Source organism: Pholcus phalangioides, unplaced genomic scaffold (assembly GCF_987345545.1).
Source record: "Pholcus phalangioides strain wild (caught in Gottingen) unplaced genomic scaffold, Ppha-v1.0 ptg000016l_1, whole genome shotgun sequence".
NCBI lineage: Eukaryota > Metazoa > Arthropoda > Arachnida > Araneae > Pholcidae > Pholcus > Pholcus phalangioides.
The window spans coordinates 8,192,523-8,202,672 of NW_028301609.1; positions in this window are offsets into that span (position 1 = coordinate 8,192,523).

Consider the following 10,150-nt stretch of genomic DNA (forward strand, 5'->3'; position numbering starts at 1 on the left):
CGGGTTCGAACCCCACAGTGGTGGTCGGCTGAAGTTGGTTTTCTGTGGTTCCCAACTTCAAGGCGCAAATGCGAGCCGATCTCCCCGTTAAAAAGTCTCGCCACAGAGAGCAACAGTCCTACAACGGTAAATCATTCAACCATAACACTTCACTCATAGTTAGTAAAACTGGGGACAGATGACAGCACTACACATAACAAGCATTACACAGAAACAAACTTTACGTCAGGTTGCACTACACGTACACGCACATTCCCGCATGTACCGATTCGTTGGAGGGTTCCGCGGGGGGGGGGGGGTACATGTGTGGTGTAGCAGTAGTAGGTAGGGGCTCGGGGATCCATGATGTTCTTAAGTCAGCCACCTCGTTGGGCAATTTGCCTGTTGTGGCGTTGTAATTGTATTTGTATTTGTATTTGTATAAATTATAGTAGACTATAGTTGGTGTTGGTTGTGTACATTGTGTAAAGTAAAAAAAAGATCTTAGTATCTCGTCATCCAATTTATTTAATTTTGAAGTTGTTCACTTTAGCCTTCCGTCATGTTTTTTTGCTTTTTTATTGCACTACTTGATGCTTTGAGAAACAAAACTTATCTTTGAATTTTGAGCACAGTTCCTGGAATCAAATAAACGATTTTTCATAGAAACTTATTGAAAATCGCGTTTTGGCTAACGAACGTGATTCCGGAACGAATTATCTTTGTTAGCCGAAGTAATAGGTGGAAGAAAAAGCACACGTTAGCATCATGCAAGGGCATTATATACATTAGCATAAATAACTAAAAATCTCTCCGTGGTGCGTATAAAAAAGCCACGGTCATTTTATGAAAAAATGGAATTCTATGGAAACTGCTGTCCTTTATAACGATAACTATCTCTATAACGATTTTTTTTAAAGAGATTTTGAAACTGCTACAACGATATTTTTAAAAACTCTCGCACAAAATCTCCTTCAATAATACAAGCATTATTTGAATATCCATAGAAGGGCATTTTGTGTAATAGACATATATAATGTAATAGGCATGTCGTAATAGATGGAACTATTACAGTAAAGGATACGTGAGTACGTACATACTGAATGTATCACCATGATTACACGGGGACTGCGCCTCAAACTTGCAATTTACTATCTTATTCGTCTAAAAAATTATAACTTTGGAATAATTTATTTATCTTTGTCTTCATCAAATTTCAATATTTATAAGTATGACAAAAACTTTCAAATAATAAAAAGAATATTTTATAAATTTGAACAAATTTTTGAGAAAAAAAATGAAAATTAGAAAATTAATGTGAAAAAATTTGAACTATACCTACAAAAATAGCTGAAGTTATTGCCAATAGGTGACACTGCATAATTTTTTTCCCCCTCTTGCTGAAGGAGTGGGGGGGGGTCTCATACTTTTTAACATGGTGGAATCTATGTTCTAATAAAAAAAAATCATTAAAATTACTATTGAAGCATTGATTTGTTTTTCACATTCATTTTTGATTGGTACGTATATACTATCCTATGGAAGTAAAAAATTCTACATATATCTAATATTCGAGTTTGCAAATTTTCAAAAAGAAAACCATTAAATATCAGATTGTGCGCATGATAAAATAAAGACATCATTCAATTGAATAAAAATTGATTCGAAATAAAGGAAACTGTACAGCTCATGAAATGAAGTAAAAGATTGAGATTTCATTGGCTCAGTATCATTTAAAATTAAATTTTTAAATTTTATTGAAATTCAAAATTTTATTTGAAACAAGACTCAATCAAAAAATGAAATCTCAATTATTTTTTCCAAATTTTATGAACTGAACCGTTCATTATTATGAAGCAATTTTTATTCAATATACTTTACATCGCATTGATGTCATAAGGTTTTATCATGAACACAATCTGGTTTTCAATATTTTTTAAATTTGCAAAAAAGAGTATCAGAGATATGGTCAATTTTTATACTCTAGTATAGAATAGCACATACAATCAGAAGTATGCATCAAAATTTTTAAATAAATAATAGTGTTATTTCCAGCATAACCTAGTTTTCACTACGCTATAGATACGAGACCCCTCCCCTTAAGAGCAAATTTCATCCCTTTGAAAGATGATCATCGGAATCAATGAATAGCTCACAAACAAGTTTTTCCTAGAAATTAGTGAATGAAATCATTACGGATCTGTTGCGAAATCGGGGCCGTTCAAGTATTACGTCAGCAAATTTTTATCAATTTTTGACGCCCCCCTTGTCAGCAAAACTCTGACCCCCCCCACTTTGTCAGCAAAATTTTGTCAGCTCTGTCCCGTACCCATGGCCCCACATCCTGGAGCGGGGTCCCTAGGATGGGACTTTTGGCGGGCCCCCAGACCAGACTTTTCACGGGCCCCTTTATAGTGAAATTATGGCGTGAAAAAACAAAAAAAAATGATGAGAATCGTGCCGGGCCCTGTCAGCCTCCCCCTTGTGGGGGCCATGCCCCTACCTCCTAACGTTGGGATCAGAGACGTACGCGCGAGGTGGGGGGGGGGATGCTCATGCCCGCTCCCAGACGATCAAAAATTTATTTATTTTGATGCAAAAATTGAATTTTCAAAAGAAAATACCTTTATATATATGTTACAATAATCGATTTCTGTTCATTTCAATCATATTTGAAGGCTAAGAACTTGAAATTTCTTTTTTAGAAATTCATTGCGACTCACCGTCTAGGCCAAATATGTTGAACTCACGGTCCGTGGACCAAATGTGGCACCTTGAACATCTGACCGCCCTAATCGTGACGTTTTCGAGTCTGATGTGCCGTACTTTCGTTTTCTTTTGGAGAAGTGTTTTTAGTTGTTCTTTCATACTCACACTTCTTGGAGCTCGATCTCTTCTACTCACAGAGTACAGCCGCATCCCGTTATAACGAATTCCAAGAGACTGATGAAATCATTTCGTTATAATGAAATTTCGTTAAAAACAAATTTCCGATTTCATGAGATTTAACATAAGCTAAACAGACTTCGTTGAGGAGAAATTCGATTTTAAGGAAAAAATTACTTTCTTACGTTCCAGATCAGGGGTGTTCAACTTTTCAGACACAACGGGGCAAATTGGAATTTCCCACGAAGCCCGCGGACCACTAATTAATACTGAAGCATTTATAATTGTAAGATGGAATTCTCCGATTCACAAGGGTTTCCTATGTAATTTAAAGTCACATCTTAATACATACAGTATATGCTCAACCCATCGCCCGCGGGTCAAATGTGGCTCTCGGATTCATCTAATGCGACCCACAATCTCAAACCTAATTTCGAAAAATGAACTAAGCGGCACATTTACAGATGACTTAACTGACCCGCGCGGTGCAGTTCCACATCACTGAAATGGCCCGCGGCACATTTACGTGAGTGACCCGCTGCCCATTTACAGAGCACTTAACGCGACCCTCGCTGTAGTTAAAAATCAGTTCTTTCATTTAATAAGATATTATTTCTTTTATTAATTTTAGAATTAATCGTTTTCAACGATTTTCTGAAAATGATTGGTGGAACACAATGAGAAGCCCCGAGGGCCAAATGTGGCCCGCGGGGCTATGTGGTGACGACCCCCTGTTCTAGATAATAAAAAGAATGAAATTTAAAAAAAAAATTTACATGCAAAGAAATTAAAATGAAGTAAGTATTGTGAAAACCGAGGAAACTAATTCCTGTAAACTCGTGCTCTAACAAATGATGCCCCTCACGCCACAGTGCGTGAAATAAAGAAGGCGGGTTTGCGTGTCTCCAGCAGTGTAGATGGTAGCATGCTTTTGGCCGGTTTCGCGAAAGGGCTTGGGTTCGAGTCCCGGCAAAGACCAGGTGACTTTTCTTCCCGAGTTCGACTCGGCATGATATATCCAGAAAATATCTATTTCCTTGAAATGGTCTGGAAGGTTCTTAGAAAAATAATTCTTTAAACACTGAGACGATATAGAAGGATATCGAGCTCATAAACACTGTTTTAGAGTTTCCAAACTAAGACTCCATAGATGCTGTAGGTACGATATCAATTATGAGATTTTGAGATGTTTAATTAAATTTTTGCTCTGGCTGATTAAATTGGTTCCATTCCGCGAGAGAATGACCATTGTTTAACGAGTACAACGCCATCTATGACTAAATTTTTGAGCATTTCTTTCCTACGTAAAACAGAATTCCTTTGTTTCAGGAGCATTCGTGGAAATTTTCGAGCGATTTTTCTCTCAAAAGCGGTACTTATTTCACAGCGTTTTGAAATACGACTTAAGTTATAAAGGGGGCCGTTCAAGTATTACGTCAGCAAATTTTTATCCCCCTCCAACCCCATTGTCAGCAAAATTTCGTCAGCTCTGCTCCTACCTCTTAACACATATTGGTGGAATCAGATACGCACGGAAGGGGGTCCCCGATTTCCCCGTTTCGGGGACCTCCTCCCCACACGATCAAAAATTTATTTTTTATTGCAAAAATGTTTGAAAAAAATTGAAATTTCCGAAGAAAATACCTTTACATGTTATTACAATCAATTTCTGTTAATTTCAATGCTATTTGAAGGTTAAGAACTCAAAATTTCTTTTTAAGAAATTCATTGCGATCCTCCCTCGAAGCCGTGTGTATGGCACACACACAAACCCTTGGCCCGCGGACCGACCAAATGTGGCCCGGGGGGTTATCTGATGCGACCTGACCATTCAAACCTAATTTTGTAAAAATAAACTAAGCGATACATTTACAGATCGCTTAAGGGCCGTATTCCCCGACATGGTTTAAACTGTAGTCACAATTTTTGGGTAAGAGATCAACATAGATTGGTTAAAAACCTGAATTTAACCAATCCCTGTCGATCTCTTATCAAAAAATTGTGACTAGTTTAAACCAGTTTCCCAACCTGTTTTGTCCCCCTTCTTCAGAAATTTTTTTCTCCCATTGCCCTCAACGCAATCTAAGCCATAGGATCCTATGTTATATCTGTAGCTTCTACTGCCCCTCTGGAACATTCTATCGCCCCCAGGGGGCATTAACGCCCACGTTGGTGACGGACATGGAATCACTGGTTTAAACCTGTAGTTACAATTTTTTTATAAGAGATCAACCTAGATTGGTTAAAACCTTGAATTTAACCAACCCGTGTCGATCTCTTATCAAAAAATTGTGACTATAGCTTAAACCATGTCAGTGAATACCGCCCTAAGTGACCCGTGGCACAATTCCAGAGCATTTAAGCTGCCCGTGGTGCATTTTCAGATCACTTAAATGACGCGGGACACAGTTCCAAAACACTTAAGCGATCCGTGACACATTTGGAGATCCCTTGAGTGACATGTGACCTACTTTTAGAGCACTTAAGTGGCATCCAGTGCGGTTCTACATCACTCAAGTTACCCGTGGCATATTCTCAGATTATTCAAGCGATCCGCGGCATATAATTACGGATCACTTGAGTGACGTTGCAGTTCCACACCGTTTTAGTGACCCGCAACACAGTTCCAGACCACTTAAGCGGTCCGTGACAGTTTTAGAGCATTTAAGTGGCCCGTTGTATGATTCCTCATCACTCAAGCGAACTGCGGTACAGTTCCACATCGCTCAAGTGAGTTGTAGTGAAGTTCCACATCACTCAAGTCTACTGCGGTACAGTTCCATGTCACTCAAGTAACCCACGGCATGATTACAGATCGTTGAGCGTCACACGAAGCAGTTGCAGAGTTCTCAAGTAGCCCGCGGCACAGTTCCAGAGTTCTTAAGTGGCCCACGGGAGAGCATTTAAGCGGCTCGTGGTTCACTTCCAAATCACTTGAATAGCTCGCGCTCATGTAAAGGATTTCGTCGTAGCGATGTTTCACTGTATAACGTGACAGTGAAACTTGCAAGCACAAATATTATTCTTGTAATAAAACGAATACAAGTTGCGCTATAAATATAAACGAATTCTGAAAAATCATGAAAAATAAGTGAATTGACATACCGGGAATGTGGTTTGCGCCCTTGAAAAAAATATATAGCCAATAGATGACGCTGCATAGTTTGTTTCCTCCGATATTAAGCAAATTTAGCCCATTTAAAAAACGATAGGAATCAACACAAAACGTGCTTTTCAACAAATTCTTTCTAGATATTAGGAATAATAGTTCCTAGTGAATGCGAATCACACTCACACACAAATTACGACTCTGTCGCATTTTTGTGTCTCTTTGAAAGACTGCAATGATACTGGCAGAGAAAGGCACATTTGGTGAAGTTGCCGGAATCCAGATGTTTTTCATGTACAGTTGACACGCTTATTAGAATCATCGATGATGTTGACATTCGTGTATTGTCATCACTAGAGCCCTCAATTTTAGACACTAAAATGGTCAAAATAGGCTGTCAAAAAAAAAAAAAAAAAACCACTAAAAACTCCCAAAAACATCACAAAAAAATACATTTATAATTAATGGAAGAATAGAAAAAAAAACTAAAAGCCTAGGTATCAAGTTCCAAAATCCCGCCAAAAAATATTAACTGCACTTAATCCGTTTACTGTTTCAATTCTGGTTGTTTGTAGTGCATTTGTGGCGTTAAAAAATAAAACGGGTCCCAAATATGAGTGATAAGAAATACGGGAAAAAAACGAAAGCCACATTACAATAATCACTTGGCATTAGCATAAAGGACTGAAATTTTGTTGACAATTTGTCAGATAATTTCTGATCTTTACTACGATAACTCCCTCTATAACGATTTTGTTTTTGAAGATATTTTGAAATTGCTACAACAAAATATTCTTGAGAACTCCAGCTCAAAATCTCCTTCAATGTTTCAATATCTATTGAAGGAGATTCCTGCTGGACTAAATACACGCACGCACAGTTCCCTTCACGTGGAGCCGTCGGCACTCAGTACCAGCAGATAGAGTCTAGTCTAAGTGATATTGCAACCTTGGAAGTAACAGTTGTGGAGGTCGCTCGTAGATTCCGCTTAGCCACTATACTAATAAACTGATTACAATTCCCAAGCAAGTCAAACAGCTGACCTGAGACATGGGTCCAGTCAACCAGGGTTACCACCCACCATCTGATGATCGGTATATTGCTATAGTTCCCAAGCGGAGTCCACGAGGGACTTTCACCACTGTTACATTCATTGTTGCAGCATCACTTTTTAAGACAATATTTGCCAGTACTGTGTGCCGAAAGCTCCACATCAAGGGACTATGCGCCCGAGTACCACGCATTTGTGTTCCATTAACCGTCCAATCCAGAAGCACCAGATTAAAGTGGTGTCGTTATGTTAATGTAAGCCATCGCGTCCTTATCTTTTGGAAGCGGGTGTAGTAAATATAAAGTGAGTGCAGTAAATATAATAGCGAGTGTAGTAAGCATTATATGCTTAACCCGGGACCCGCAGGCCGAATCGTGACCCTCGGTATCATATGATGTGGCCCACGACCTCAAACCTAAATATGTAACAATGAACCAAGTGGCACATTTAGCGATCACTTAAGTGACCCGTGACACCATTTCAGACCACTTAAGCGGCCCGTGTTATAGTTTAAGAGCATTTAAGTGGCCCACGGCACAGTTCCACATCATTCAAGTGACCACCGGCATATTTACAGATCGTTGAGTGACCCTCGAAGCAGTTCCAGAGTTCTTAAGTGGCCCGCGACAGAGCATTCAAGCGACCCGTGGTATAGTTCCACACCACTCAAGTGACCCACGGCACATTCAGCGATTAATTGAGTGACCCGAAGCAGTTTCAGAGTACTTAACCCTTTTCAAGCGGCAATTATAAATCACTATCTCTCCCCCCCCCCACCCTCCCTAAAAATTCCATATCTTTTTTAATAAGGTGGACTATTAAGGGTGAACTAATAAGGGTTCCTATTTTCAGCAGGTGCAAACCAAGGGGTATAGGGAAAAGTTTTTTAATTGATAAATCATTTTTACAAACTTTCTGTTGTTGCCAATTCCAAGATACGAGGCTTTAGGCAAGCGAGATATCTCGTCATTGCCACTTAAAGGGTCAACTGACCCGCGACACAATTACAGAAAACTTAAGCAGCCCGTGGGCAGATCTATTCATCGTCGTATAGAGATTTCACTGTAATAATGCAACAGTGATACGTAGGGAACAAAAGTTGTTCCAAAAATTTTAATTTTGTTTGATAAGTTATACATTCTTAACTACATTAAATTTCAATAATTGTTAGTTAAACACGAAACATAATAATCATTAATTAATTATTGAATTTAATACAATTTTGATAATAAATACAAAATAATAATAAATAAATTTGAACTAATTCTGAAAAATCAGCAAATTGACATTACCAGGGATACGGTTTGTGTCCTTAAAGAAAAAAATCACCGATAGATGACGCTGCATAGTTTGTACCCTGTGTTATTAAGGGCGTTATTCACAGACATGGTTTAAACTATAGTAACAATTTTTTGATAAGATATCGACATGGATTGCTTAAATTCCTGTTTTTAACCAATCTATATTGATCTCTTATCGAAAAATTGTGACTACAGTTTAAATCATGTCGGGGAATACGGCCCTTAACTGTTTCAATTCTGGTTGAGCCATTTACAAAATGTATAGCCTATACAGTCGAATCTCGTTATAACGAGCTCTAAGAAATCACTTCGTTATAACGAAATTCCGATGTAAAGGAATTTCAGGTTTTTAACATCGTTCCTATGTACACTTATCTGGGAGATTAAAAAAAAGCTTTCGTTAAAACGAGATTTTCGCAATAACGGGGTATTCGTACGTAATCATACGCGAGAATGGAGCACTCTGGTTACTTCAGAGAGCATCGCGGTGCTCGCAAGCAAAGGGGTTGAAGATGCCTGAGATAGAGGAAGCATTTGCACACTTACAGGACGCCCTGTATATTTCGAATCAATTTTTATTCAATCACATTGATGTCATGGTATTTTATCTCGTGCATGCAAACTGTTTTTAGTTGTTTTATTTTAAATTTACAAAAAGATTAAGTATCCAAGATATATATAAAACTTTATACCAGCATAGGATAGCACACACACAATCCATCATGTGTAAAAAAACTTTAAATAAATCGATAGTTAAATAGTATTTTTAATGATATTTATATTAGAGCATTGTTTTTCACCATCTTAACAGGTATGAGACCACTCAATGAAATTGCTCGGACATTAAATGTTTAGATATAGACAGGATTTTCTGGAAATGTATTAACAAACACACACACACACACACACACACAAATAGAGCCTGTATACGGTAAAAAAAGTGGCAAAATAAGCACTAAAAAACGTTGAAACATGCACTAAAAACGGTGAGATGAACAGTTAAAAAACCGGAAATATATGCACTAAAAATAAAGACAAACCTGCATTTAAAAATGCCAAGGTGCGACAAGAAACCTAAGATATGCGCAAAAAACGAAAACCATCTTAATTATATATTGGATTAAAAAAGACAAATACAGTCGAATCCCGTTATAACGAACTCCAAAAGGCCGGAGAAATCACTTCGTTATAACGAAATTTCGTTATAAAGGAATTCCAGGTTTTTGCATTGTTCCTACGCAAACTTATCTGGGAAATTAGAAAAGTGTTCGTTAAAACGAGATTTTTCGCTATAACGGTATTCGACTGTATATAAGCAAAAATGAAAAAAAAAATGCATTTAAAAGAGCCGATAATTTAAAAATTAATAAAAATTGTTAAAATATGCAAATTAAAGAAATTTGATTAAATTTTAAGAACAATAAAAAGTTAAAAAATAGTCTTGCAAAAACTTTGGTACAATGCGATTAATAGGAAAAAAGTGGCAAAAAAATGTACACTCATTCTAAAATTGCGGTGAATTTATGCATTTAAATGCAGTAACTATTAAAAATTGCTAAAATATGCAATTTTTTCGTCCTCGAGGCGCTCTAATCAACTAAAATATTCTATTGCGGATAAAATATGCCACTTATATGCGTTTGCATATTTTATCCAGGGCCTACACATAAACTAGTCACCAGTCAGCGTCTGGAACACGTAATGTACCATAGCTGAAATTCCGGTCTGTGGCGAGTTTTGCAGACGTCACTGCCCTCAGTGTTAAGCATTGAATAAGAAATCAAGGAGCCAAACAAAAAAACTGGTTCCCCGACATACGTAACT